This window comes from Anabrus simplex, chromosome 1 (assembly GCF_040414725.1).
Source record: "Anabrus simplex isolate iqAnaSimp1 chromosome 1, ASM4041472v1, whole genome shotgun sequence".
NCBI lineage: Eukaryota > Metazoa > Arthropoda > Insecta > Orthoptera > Tettigoniidae > Anabrus > Anabrus simplex.
In genome coordinates, this window is record NC_090265.1 from 994,087,112 (window position 1) to 994,100,866 (window position 13,755).

General features: G+C 38.8%; 1 protein-coding gene across 9 annotated transcripts in view; it reads left to right on the forward strand.

Annotated features, from left to right (window-relative positions):
* The window catches only part of Abl (tyrosine-protein kinase Abl), a 520,947-nt gene that overhangs the window by 371,202 nt on the left and 135,990 nt on the right, over positions 1 to 13,755 (forward strand). The gene's annotated exons all lie outside the window — the stretch shown is intronic.

Consider the following 13,755-nt stretch of genomic DNA (forward strand, 5'->3'; position numbering starts at 1 on the left):
AAAATTAATAAAGCCATTTTTAAGACCAATTTATATAAGACCTTTATTAATAATGTAAAGCTTGAATTAAGTTACTGTGATGTATATAATAAAACCTTTATTAATAATGTACAGCTCAAAATAAGTTACTGTGATGTATATATTTGTTTTTCTTTTAAAAGTTTGCTCATATGTAATGTAAGACAGAAACACATGAAATCAAGTAGTTTTCAAATAATAATAATAAGTGATTCATGGACTTCATTTTTTTTATGCTACCAGAGATTTCAATTCCCTTTCACATGGTTAAGGCGACATTCCGGAGATAAAAATAGATATTTTGGTCATTTTGGTAAAATTGTTTTTATGGCTGAGATTGAAAGGATTGAGTTTCTTTTTTCTTGTCACGAAGTTATTCTGCTGAATTCAAACAATTTATCACTGTGATAATGCTTTGTTTGCCAGTTGTAATTTTACATTTAAATCCCATTTTTCTCCCATAATATTCTGCCAAATGTAACAAAATTTATATGGTATATGTACCACAGCTATATTAAGAAACCTGCTTATGGAATTTTTTATTGCAGAATTTTTTCAAGTAGTAGGGATTTTTAAGTCCAAAATTTTAGGACGTGAAAATTACACAAACTTTAGTACGATATACGTAGGTGGATCAAAAGGTTAATTGCACTAACGCGCCTCAACAGCGTGCTATGTGTCGCAAATGTGGGCACAGCGGAGAAAGGAACAGACACTGCCCACACGTCTGTTAGGCAGGTCACTGTGGTGTCTTGTCTAGTATTGTGTGAATCGCGGCCAAATGCAATGGCACGTCAACCGGACGTTCACTCAAAATATGAGGTGCGTGCGACATTCCGATTCTTATGGGCCAAAAGGAAGAATTGCACGGACAAATCATCGTGAAATTAGTGCTGTGTATGGGGAGCGGACCATTTCCCGGCAAGGTATCGTAAAGTGGTGTCAGCAATTCGAAGCTGGACGCACGGATATCACGGACAACCATCGCAAAGGCAAGCCTGCAACATCCAGGACCCGTGCAAAGGTCAACCATGTGAATGCGATTATTAGACAGAACCGGTGCATTAAACTGAGAGAAATCACGACGCAGCTGAACATGTCGTGTGGCAGTGTGTTCGCCATTGTTCACGAGGACCTTGGATATCGTAAGCTGTGTTAAAGTTGGGTCCCACGTCTTCTCACCGATGAGCACAAGGGACTTTTCCGATCCTTCCTGGCATTTTTGCAACACTATGCCGCAGACGGCAACGGGTTTCTGCGGCGAATCGTCGCAAGCGGCGAAACGTGGGTCCACCACTTCACCCCCGAAACGAAGAGAACATCAATGGAATGGGTGCACCCCTCATCACCACTACGAAAGAAGGCCAAGGTTCAACCTTCAGCCGGTAAGGTTATGGCGACAGTGTTCTTTGACATGGAGGGTTTGGTGCACGTGGAATTCATGCTGAAAGGAACGAGGATCAACGCAGTGTCATATTGTCAAACGTTGCAGCAGTTGCGTAAAGCGATTAAAGAGAAGCGCCGGGGGAAATTGAGCACCGATGTGATTTTGTTGCACGATAACGCAACACCTCACAAGGCCTGCCAAACGAGAGAACTGCTGCAGCGTTTCAAGTGGGAGGTCTGGCAACATCCACCCTACAGTCCTGACCTAGCGCCATGTGACTTTCATCTGTTCGGTAAGCTCAAAACGGGGCTCGGTGGTTGACGTTTCCAGACCAATGAGGAGGTGAAGGCCGCTGTCTCCGAGTGGTTGCAGAATGCTGGAGGAAATTTCTGTGCATCTGGCATCGACAAGTTGGTTGTGCGTTCGCAAAAATATTTGGAGTCTCTTGGAAACTATGTGGAAAAGTGACATTACAGTGTATGTCGTTATAGTCGTTTTGCTGTTGTATAGGTGGTGTAATAAATGGCCATAACTGGGAAGTGCAACTTATTTTTGGATCTGCCCTCGTATCTCCTTATATAAATTAGGCCTATGTACAGAAAATTCGATACGTAATGATTTAAAAGAAGTAGTTTCTGCCTAATTATGAATTTACATTAACATGTTAATTAAATTTCATGAAAATAATTTAATTAAAAATTCCAGAAAAAAATTATTTTGGAAAAACTACTAATTGTATATGAAAGAAATGTCCATGATATCTCTACTTTTATGTAGGTGGCATTCCCACAAAGTTTCATGAAAATCCATGCATTAGGTAAAAATATATTTTTATCTCCGGAGTGTCACCTTAAGAAGAATGTGAAAATTTCTTTTTAATTTTACCATTTGCCTTGATGGAACGACCGGAACTTAACTACTTTGAATTAAATTCAATTGTTAACAATATGTTCAAAACGTATAGCTGCCGGATTTAATTTGGGAGATAGTGGGTTTGAACCCCGCTGTTGGTGGCCCTGCAGATGGTGTCTTGTTGTTTTCCATTTTCACATGAGGCAAAGGCTGGGTCTTTACCTTTATTAAGGCTACAGTCGCTCCCTTTCTAATCATGGCCGTGTCTTATCCTATTGTTGGTGGGGTTGGTGCAACAAAAGTAAATGAACCAACACAACTAAATATTCAAATACCGAGCTCGATAGCTGCAATACCAATATAAATGGTCCACCATTGGACATTATACAGTAAATTTTCCAGGTAACTCATTTCCAGTTGCCAGCATTTCACCCTAATGTGCCAAGTTGTACTCATCAGCTGGTAAATAGCACACCCACCAAGACGTATGGCTGGTGCATACCATGGAGGCCACTGCATTGGCTACTTGAATCCACCGGCAGAGCCAATGCACTGTGAAAGACTTTGTCTCATTACCAAAAATTGATGCCTGACTTTTACTAACATACATGTAAAAGAAAGAAGGAAGTTACAAACTAATTTGTAAATTATTTTTATACCGCAGAGCCTCTGCTGTAGCATCCAAGGAATTGCTTGAGTAGGAAGACTAGAGACCATTCCTCTATAATGTGTCTCATGGTTTGTTGTAGAAACCCGCTTTTATACAGGTTTATTCACCTAAGATGTTACACCAAAATAATGTCTAAGCCATTAAATATATCGGTATTCTGTTTTCATATTCATGAATGTTACCCAGGGGTTTATAAAATAATGTGCTACGTATTCCCATGGGGTGATTAATATCCGAGATATTGATAGTAACTCCAAATTTTTAAATGGAATCGCACAAATTCAGACAGCTGGACTGAAATTCCAATGGCATACAAGTTTAAATATGTAAGTATTTTCAAAATCGGACATTTACTTTTTGAGATATCAATAAGAACATCAAGCGCGGTTTTGCATGCCGCATCAGACAGCGTGAAGTCTGGCAAGGACATAATGGCGCACAAGCAGTTTCCTGGGTGTGATTCCAGCTACAGAATGGATACCAGGCATGTAAGCATATCATACACACGTGGTGGGTTTGCAAAGTGTGTATGACAGGTGTACTCATGACAGGGCAAGGAGGGTTGATGTTTTTAAAAGGAATAAAATAATAACTATGACTTGAAAACTGAGAAATAAACATAACACAGGACACCTGAAGATCTCCTAGAAAAGCAAATGAATAATTTAGTAGCGTGCATTCGGGTTCGAGTCCTGCCTCGACCGACCTGAAAGTGATTTTCATGGTGTCCCATGTTCAGCACCAGGCAAATACCGGATTGGTACCTTGAGATAGGCCACGGCCGAAGTCCCTTCCAAATCCTTCCCATTCCCACCTGCGAGGAAAGACTCCAAACTGAGCACAACCTGTTACACATGGATTTTAAAACAAAACAAAGAAACTGTAAACTCCCTTCCCCGTTGTGTGTTCACCAGTCATACAATAACGTTGCACACCCAGGGTACGTTACGGTACATCACATTATGTGTACGATAGTTTGCAGTACATACCTGGTATCTGTTCTGTGGCTGGAATCAATGCCAGGAAACAGCTTGCATGCCTATACATCCTTTGCTGACTGCACGCTGTCCGATGGGGCATGCAAAAGCCCAAATGCATTTTTTATTGATATCTCAAAAAGTAACTGTTCGATTTTGAAAATACTTACATACTTGAATTTGTACTTGGTTGTACTTTTAGGCAAGCTGTATGTATTCGTGCCATTCCATTTAAAATTGAGTTAGTATCAATATTTCGGTTATTAATCACCCCATGGGAATAAGTAGCACATTATTTTATAAACCCTTGGGTAACATTTATGAATATGAAAACAGAATACCAATATCTTTAATGGTTTAGACATTATTTCCGTGTAACATCTTAGGTGAATAACCCTGTATATTAGGCTCAGGATTTTTCTCTACTTGTACAACAGGTCAGCACATCTGCCATGATTTGTTGTGATCCTGCTCAGAATCAACCAGGGTCTGTAAGGCAAATTCAGAATGTCGTGTTTAACACTGTCTCTGAGCAAATTATGCATCTGCAGTAGAGAGCTGTTAATTCATTCTTGCTTCCAGGCTAGATTAAATTGGAAAGTTAGTGTCTGCCAGGTCCTCAGCTATGTGGATTGGAGGATTTCTTGAACGGAGCCTTTTACTTCTTTGCCTGCAATATCCTTAAGGATAAGCACATCAAGATTGATTGTTAGATTTTACACTCCCTGGTATTTTCTTCGCAGGTGTAGTAGAGGAATATGACTCAGTGCTTATATTGTCATCAATATGGAACATGAAAATTATAAGCTTTGATCAGTGCTCATAGTCAGAAAGTTAAGTGGATTTCACTGTGCCTGTATTTGATTTAGTTGGACATCGATCAGATCTGCATGGCAACTACTTAGCCAAACGGAGGATATTTTCTGCTGTAGAATAGACAAGACCAAGGGCTGTTGATTTCAGGTTGGAAGCTTTAGAACCCTGTGTGGTTACACATAGCTTTTGGGTGAAGTTATTCCTACAATTCGGTTGAGCTGCCATGTTGGTGAGGACGGTGTTCCATCAAATGTGACCCCAAAATACTATGTATATTTATTATAGACTAGGGGATTTTTGTCATATTTAATATTCAGTTCACAGTTGGCAGGTTGATGAGGTGAAGACATGCTGTTTCAGTTTCATACGAAGTAGCCTTATATCTCTATTGTCGAAAGTACTTTCCTAAAAGCAGCTAGGTCCTCCTTTAAGGTATTCTTGGTTACCTTAATGAATTTATGCTATGTTGTTATCGCCTAATAATCTGCATGCCCAGACTTCCTACAGTGCATTTCTGGCATTTCAGCAGTGTACAAGCTAAGGAGTTGAGGGACCTGTGCCGAACTTTGGGAATGACCAGTATTAGGAGGCCTCTGGTCAATGATTACATTTCCCATGATTACTTTGGATTGGACTGTTATTCAGCATGTTGCTAATTAGTTGTGCAATTTTCTTGCAAGGCAGTATCCGAAGTGATTTATAAATTACATCCTGTATCCAGACAGTGCCATGTGCTGAGGTTTTAAGCTACTTCTGGAAACCAGAACTGGTCTGCAAATTTACTATTTAAATTAAATTATTCTTCCTCAGCAGGTACATTTCCCATATGTAGGCATCTGGGACCTAGAAATCTGGTGAGCAGGGAGGGTTTGGGAATGGAGTTCCATGAGAAATTAGACAATCTCCACATGCCATTGTAGAAGGGTAAGGGCTGTAGTTCCATCAGGACGAATAGTGTGACGACTCCCTCTGAATCATATGTTAACCGACACGGTGTACATGTTCTCCACCACCTGCAGTGCTATTATTATTATTATTATTATTATTATTATTATTATTATTATTATTATTATTATTATTATTATTATTATTATTATTATTATTATTATTAACGTATGGTAACATACACAAAACAATACAAAGATTAAATATACATGAACAGTAAGCACAAACTATTAAATACAAAATTACAAGATATACACATTATAACATTGAAAACAATCATGCAAGCAAAAGGGTTCAAAGAGTTAGATCTAAATTCTCAAGCCAATGTATGGCCTCAGCAGAAGCCACCACAAAGTCCTGGCTGGATCCAGCAAATGCCCTTCCATTGCATTCGGTGACAATATGGTCGATAGTCTGCTTAACTGTACCACAGTCACAGGCTGGAGATCTCATACCCCATTTAAACATCATTGATCCACATCTCCCGTGGTTAGTACGGACTCTGTTGAGGGCTACCCATATCTTACGGGGCAATCAAAGCCAGCTGCTGTCGATGAAAAGGCCAAGTACACACTCTTTTTGTCGGCTTAATGTGGAAGTGTGTAAACAGTTTGTGGTCTTTTTCGGTTTTATATGTTCTAGAGTTTTATACGTGCAAAATATCGGGTGCTAACTTTTCGTGAATTAGAAAATGAAACAGATTAAGCATTTGAGAAGTAGAATGTACTGTTAATAATCGTGACCAAAATGGCCATTATTGGCTCCATATTGACTTAATCACAGTAAATAAAAGATGGATAATCTGTCTAGTCAATACCTTGTATTAAAAATGTATTTACAATTTACATTATATCTAGTACATGTTTGCGAATATCTGTTACCTGAGGGAATCTTCTTGACAACTTGGTCTCACACCATTTTATAGTATTTTTAATACAATCCAATTTGAATTTGATAAGGGAGTGTTGGATCAACAAGAACACATTAATGTCACATCGCAACAGTGCTCAGAGTGCAACATTTTATCCACATAGACATCCTCCTACTATGTTTATATTGAGATGACAAGATGGAATTTAATTCCATGTCATGTTTAAAATTTCTTTGTTTAATTTTTGTCTCTCTTACTTTGTACTTCTGACACGATGAATATATATATAAGTTCCATGTCACTATTCATCCATTTTTAATATGTCATATTGTACATGTCACAGTTTTAGCTTTCTTAGCAGGGCCCCCTCCTGTTTCATTAGGTCTTATTGTAATATACAAATTTTAACTTATTTAGTTGAAGAAGGGAATGAACATATTCTCGAAACTTGTACTACATATAATGTAAATGTGAATTGTAAATACATTTTTGATGCATAGTATTGACTAGGGAGATTATCCATCTCTCTGTTAATGTGAAGTAGGACATATACTTTGGCATACGCTTCAATTTACTACTGCATGTGAATATGCCTATATCTTGCTATGTCCCGTGTTGCCAAGTCGGATTACAATAAGCATTCAAATGACAAATAGCTCTCTCTCTCTCTTTTTTTTTTCACCCCAAAAAATCTCACTCGGTTCTCGGAAGTGGTCGAAGGCTGTTCCATGTCAAGATCTGCCTTTAAGTGATAAAAGCTGCATCTGTGTTCTGCATTTTGCAGCCAAACTTATCCAAAAATGTGACAGTTTCATTAATGGTCGAAAAGTGTAAATTCCAAGACAGAGATGCATACTGGATCCCACAGCAGTCCCACATATTTGTCCTAATCTTCCAAAATATTTCAATAATTATTGTGATTACAATTCAATACGGATCAGAACCATTACAATTCAATACGATCAGAACCACAAAGTTTATATCCTGTGATCCAAAATATTTATCATGAAACATCACAGTAAGATGATCTCCATATTAACGCTACTCTACCAAACTAGATGTTCATTCCACTCGTAATTATTCCATACTAGACTCCCCTAGTATCAGCTCCGTGTGCTCTAGCGCTGGTAATAAATCACAGGTTAGTGCTGATAATCAGAGGGAATTCATCTTCAAAAAGAGAATTAAGCATCTCCAGAGGAAGGTTACTTTTTTTGCAGATTAATAGGAGGAAAGAATGCTGAAGTAGAAAGGGAGCTTCAAGAAATTAAATCACTTAAAAAAAAAAAAAAAAACACTCTAATGAGTAGGAAACAGAGCAACAGCAGAAGTTCAAAAGGCATGCATTATGATCAGGAGCTTCTACTGGAAGCACTCGCATAGAAAATAAAGTCCCCAGAAGGTTACAGGCATTGTAGACAGCATCAAAACGAACATAATCGAGTATGCCAGCAGGAAGCTATCTCTCACGGAACAACGCTTCTGCACTGCCGAGAAGGAAGCCTTAGCCGTGGTGTGGGCCATGGGCAAATTGAGAGGCTATTTGGAGGGAAGGAAGTTCCAGCTGTACACCGGTAACGCTACTCTCAAATGGTTGAACTCAGTCTCTGGCTTAAAATCTAAGTTGATGCGATGGGCTCTGTTAATCACAGAATTTTATTTCGATGTGTCATGTCTCAGGACCGACAAACATAGGAGCTGACAGCTTATCTAGGCACCCGGCGATGGAACCTGAAGCTAGGAGCACCACAGTGAGCCTCAGGAACCTGTCCTTATGACCATCAAGGAGGAACTTGTTCTGGGAGTAAACACTGGCAAGAAGATAAGCTTTGTAGGACCATGACGCAGTGGATTAGGAGACAGAGCACTGACAGTAGACTCGTCCCGAGGGAATTCAAGTTGTGCTACAAGAACTTCCGGGTTGGCGGAGGACTCTTAATGTACAGGTCGCATCTCTCCGACACACCTGCAGTAGTGGTGATCCCCAGCACGACAGCACCGAATCCGGACATCCAGGAGGCGAAGAAATGTATCAGTCTATCTGACGAAATTCTTCTGGGTCAGCATGCAGAAAGACATCCTGGACTATGTGAAGGGGTGCTACATCTGTGCCTTTACCAAGGAGAGCAACACAAAGGCAGATTCCAGTCATCGAGGAAGATGGCCGCAACGCCCTTGGGAGGTCATAGCCCTGGACTTCATGGGTCCTTACCCTAGAACACCACGGGGTAAAACAGGACTCCTAGTGATCACCGACCTCTTCACAAGATGTATTGAGGCCTTTCCAATACCTGAAGCCATGATGGAACGCATCACTAGCCTTCTACAAGATGAGGTATTCAGTCACTGGCCATTCCCCAGCAGAGCTGTTTCTTGGTCAACAGCTATATGGCACCGGGAATTGGGAGATTCGTCCACCACCCACTTCTGGTCAAGATGATGCAGCTCTTTCCCTGGCAGAGTGGCAGTAAGCAGCAGAACATCATGGAGAAGCAAGCTTTAGCCAAGAAGAGATCCCTTACCCAGGCCAGGGCTCAAGAAGTCGAAGAGACCCAGAGTCTTCCTACCAGCACAACAGGTACTGCGATGTAACCACCCAGTCAGTAATAAGTAGAGTCCGGATTTCCATGCACTATCAAATCTCAAAATATGCATGCATTCATGCACTATCAAAATTCAGTTCAATATTGTTACGTATTCATTTTCTTTTGAAACACGGTGCATTAACTAATTTATCAGCATCTTCCTAGTCACAAGAAGTGATAGGTTCATACTTAAACAAAGACATTTAGGACGAAGTATATTGGAAGTTATCTCTTTCTTTAAAACTTAAAAATTGTTTTCCCTAATTCCATTTAGACATGAGGTCTCTTCGTAGACTTATAACAGGTGGCATGACAGCAACACTTAACACCACAGTCAAACATTAAATTACAATTTGAAGCGTGTAAGCGTGCTGCTTTCCAACTCCCTTCATTTCTCAATTATTTTGGCCTCAGGCATGTGACCAGTAAGAGTTCAGGGTTGGAAATTCCAGGTAAAACAAAACAGGATTCAGTGCAAAACCAAGGTTTGTAAGCTGCTATGTCAGTAACGCGGCATCACAGAAGTGTGATTCCAGTTTTGATTTCTTCATCTAACATAGGTTGGGGAAAAAAAAAAAAAAAAAAAAAAAAAACACGAAAGAAATAGCCGTCATTTATTAATGCAAAATTTAGGGTTCACTTTTTATTGGGATACCTTATTTCTAAGGATTAGAGTGTTCGACGTGGGGATCTTCCCGCTTATGTCAATGTTTACTCAAGCAACCGGTAAGAAAGTGCTTTGCTAACTGGATTAGAGGACCTCTATGCATCTAACTTTGGTTGTCAAGTAGTATGCCAGGAATACATTTTCTTTCTCTCTCAATGATAAGCAAATAACATGGACTCACGGTCCCAAATTCTGGCAATGAAAGTTCAAAAAAGGTACTGTCATGCAAGTTATCATAATATAAGCATCAAAGTCAGAAGAAAAGTCATATACTCAAACATAAATGTCCAATTATTCGCTATTAAATCCAAAATTTTCAAAATATGCATTATGCATGAATTTTCTCCCAAATAGGTCAAAACATGCAAATATATATGGAAAAAGTACAATTATTTGGAACTGATTAGTCATAAAATGAATATTTGCGAAGTTTCAAAAGTGTAAGCAGCTTTTTTAGGAACATGCATTTGCATGGAAATCCGAGCTCTAGTAATAAGATTGGAGGGTTTCATGCAGGTCTCTCTCACGTATGTGAGTTGGTCGCGCTGAGGTGGATAAGCAGCTGGGCCGTGGGGTCTACTTACTAAAGACCAACCCTCCTGTCAAGGTCCATGCGTCGGAGTTGCAGCGAGTCACCCAACCGCTGCGCATACAGGGTAAGCCTGGGTCTACCACGGGTTTACCTGGAGGAGAGGCTACTGATGACACAGCTTAGTCTGGTCATGAGGAGAATGCATCGACTATCATCGAGGAAGAGCCTGACTGCGAGGCAACTCCGATCCCTGACACGGCATGATCCTGTCAAGAGGAAGAGAGCACATCCATCGCGTCGAGGAAGAGAGAAGATACAGTCTACGACCAAGGCAAAGTTACAAGTGATAAATATCATTATTGATCTGTATTGAAGATACTATATGTAGGATGCTAAATAGTTTATTATGTCACCTATTCAATACATTAGAATTTTAAACATTTAGGAATTTATCATTATTTCCAAATGAGACATGTTTCGCCCTTCCTTGAGGGCATTATCAGTCATAGTACTACCTCAAGGCATAAATCAGGTACCTGATTTGTAATTAAATTGTAAATACTAATGTTCAATGATGATATAGATAACAATAAATCAGCCGTTGGCTGTAAATTATCAGTTGTGAGGATAATAGCATCAAATGTTAGGGGATGTCCTATAAAGGATGACTTAACATATTAACATGGGGCAGTTTAAGGGAAAGATAAGTGACTTGCTCTAATAGGTAAGACCACAGGTTATTTGACAATGTCCAGCAGCAGTGGTCCATATGAAGTATTGATTATATATTATCAGAAATGTTGGTAAATGTTACTAAAATCTCATTAGAAAACAGTGTTCATTGAGAAAACAATGTTCATTAATAAATGGAGTTTAAAGGGGTTGTATTAACTTATGTACACAGTAGTTGGCACCAATGCGTACAACCACAGAGTATTTTAGTAGTGCCCAGCAGTGGTGGTCTGAAGAATCATTAGCGCTGCTCTATTAGAAAATCTTAGGAAATTATATATATTGAAGCAGTTTGGGGAGAAAGGGTACAAAGTGTCTGGCACCAATGTTCATAACAATAATTACTGCCATTGGTTGGCAATCACAGTTTGACAGGGCAACTACACAGTAATATTTACGTTATTCTATTGAATTGTGGGGAAATTACAAGCTTATAATACATATTTACAAGGGAGCAGTTTGAAGAGAAAGGATACAAAATGTCTGGCACCAATGTGCATCACATTATTTCTGCCATTGGTTGACGATTGCAGTATTAACAAGGCAACTGCACAGTAATATGCAGTGTGGTCTGACCTCAGTTCACAATTATTGGAATGCTAGGAAAAATATTCCAACATTTTTTAAGATTGCCAAATGAGGTTTTATTAGGCGATAGTCATATTGGAAGCTGTCTGGTTGAAGTTCTGGGTTCGTGAATATGACTCCATAAGCAATGGTGAATTTGGCTGGTGTGAAAGGAAGCATGTTTGGGTGTTGTAATGTTTAGGCATAATTTCAGGGTAGGCGAAATGAAAGGTCGTTGGGTACATGGTGCATTGTGAACGGAAACAATGACAGCAGTTATTTGTTGATAATTGTATTTTCAGGGAACATGTTGCTGGGTTAGAATTTTTCACTTTTGAGTTTTGTTAACTTCTTGATAACTATAAATGTTATGTGAAAAATGCCAGCATGAGAATGTTGATGAGACTTTAAACGGATATATTGCCGTAAATAAAAACATGAAGAACATCGGGACAAAGTTGTTTTTTATGCTGGTCTAGTGAAATGGAATGGAGTTGCTTTTGGTATAATCCGCAGTGGAGGGATGAGAAAGTACACTACTACAGAGTCAGAGCATCAAGGGTAGGAAAAGACATCTTCATTTCTGTTTGTGAAGTGGAGCTCTAGTGGCACGCCATGCTGGTGCTGGTGCATGCTGGATTCTAGCGTGTTGTTAACTACAAATCAGGTACCTGATTTATGCCTTAAGGTAGTACTATGACTGATGATACCCTCAAGGAAGGGCGAAACATGCCTTATATGGAAATAATGATAAATTCCTAAATGTTTAAAATTCTAATGTATTGAATAGGTGACATAATGAACTATTTAGCATCCTACACAAGGCAAAGTTGACGAGTGTGACAGACTGTGGTAATTGTTTCAAGTTATAGGGGGGATATTGACGTAAGTATGATAAACTGATATAACTTGATAAACTCATATAACTTGCAAATAATATTCCCTCACCCATGGGTAAATAATGCAAGTATCGAGTTTGAATTATTATTTTACAATTATTATTATTATTATTATTATTATTATTATTATTATTATTATTACTACTACTTGTAATGTATGGCTGTGAAGTGTTTACATCCATTTAGTATTAGTATTATTGTTATTATTACATCATATGTACATACAATACAATCGTGTTGTGAGGTTATGTCATGAAAAGTGTGCTGTACATAAATATTTGTATGAGTTCAGTTAATGTAAATACCTGTGAATTAATATTATATAATTTATTATTACCTGTATATGATGTGCAATCCAGTACAGAATTGTGAAACAGACTGTAATATCCAGAATGGCTCTAGATCAGACAAGGCGATGGTAGAATATTCTATACATTATAACCATGTTGTTAGGCACTCGAGAATTTACGAGAAGGTATTTTGGTAACATATCTTTCTAGAAGCCTGGCCAGGCACATATATAAAGAGGTGGTCTTGATGGTAGACGAGTTATTGTTTAGTGGATTTAACAGGAAGTGTATTTGTGACTTTGTTGTGTTGAACTGACATGCTGTGCTTGTGCTGTCAGCAGTCAACTGTTTCAAATGTGTTTTAAGGTTGCAATCACGATGTGGCATGTACGTAGTGATAGGCAATTGTTAAAATGGCGGCTTGTTGATGTTTATGGAGTGAAGTGTTTTGTTGTGATGGCAGTGATTTAGGTTATGTGCATTTAATTTGTAAATAATTGTAAATAAATCCATGTACACAAGTTGACAGCATGTTGTATGTGTCATTGTGGTTACAACAATAGTTCATTTCACCAGTTCAAAAATGAAAGTTATTCATCGCTTCTGTGGGCATATTGTTAAACATGCAAGTAAAGTGACAGACTACAGCATGTATTGGGTCTCTGCAAAACAATACAGAGGAGGCAAAAGGCAGTCCGTCTTCAGCCCTAACAAGTCTACAGAAATATTGTAACTCATCCAACTCTCTCATTTACCCATCGAGTGAATTATTATTGATGGATTCTTATGTAGAGGAAGTTGTGAGAAATCTTAGTGTACAAGAAACATTATGGGGTGAAATATTTCAAGAATGCCTGGATAGTTTACCTTCAATTGGATTGGATGGTGGTATGCATGACTTGACCAAGCGCCAAATTATCATTTCGAGATATTGACGTGAACGCGTT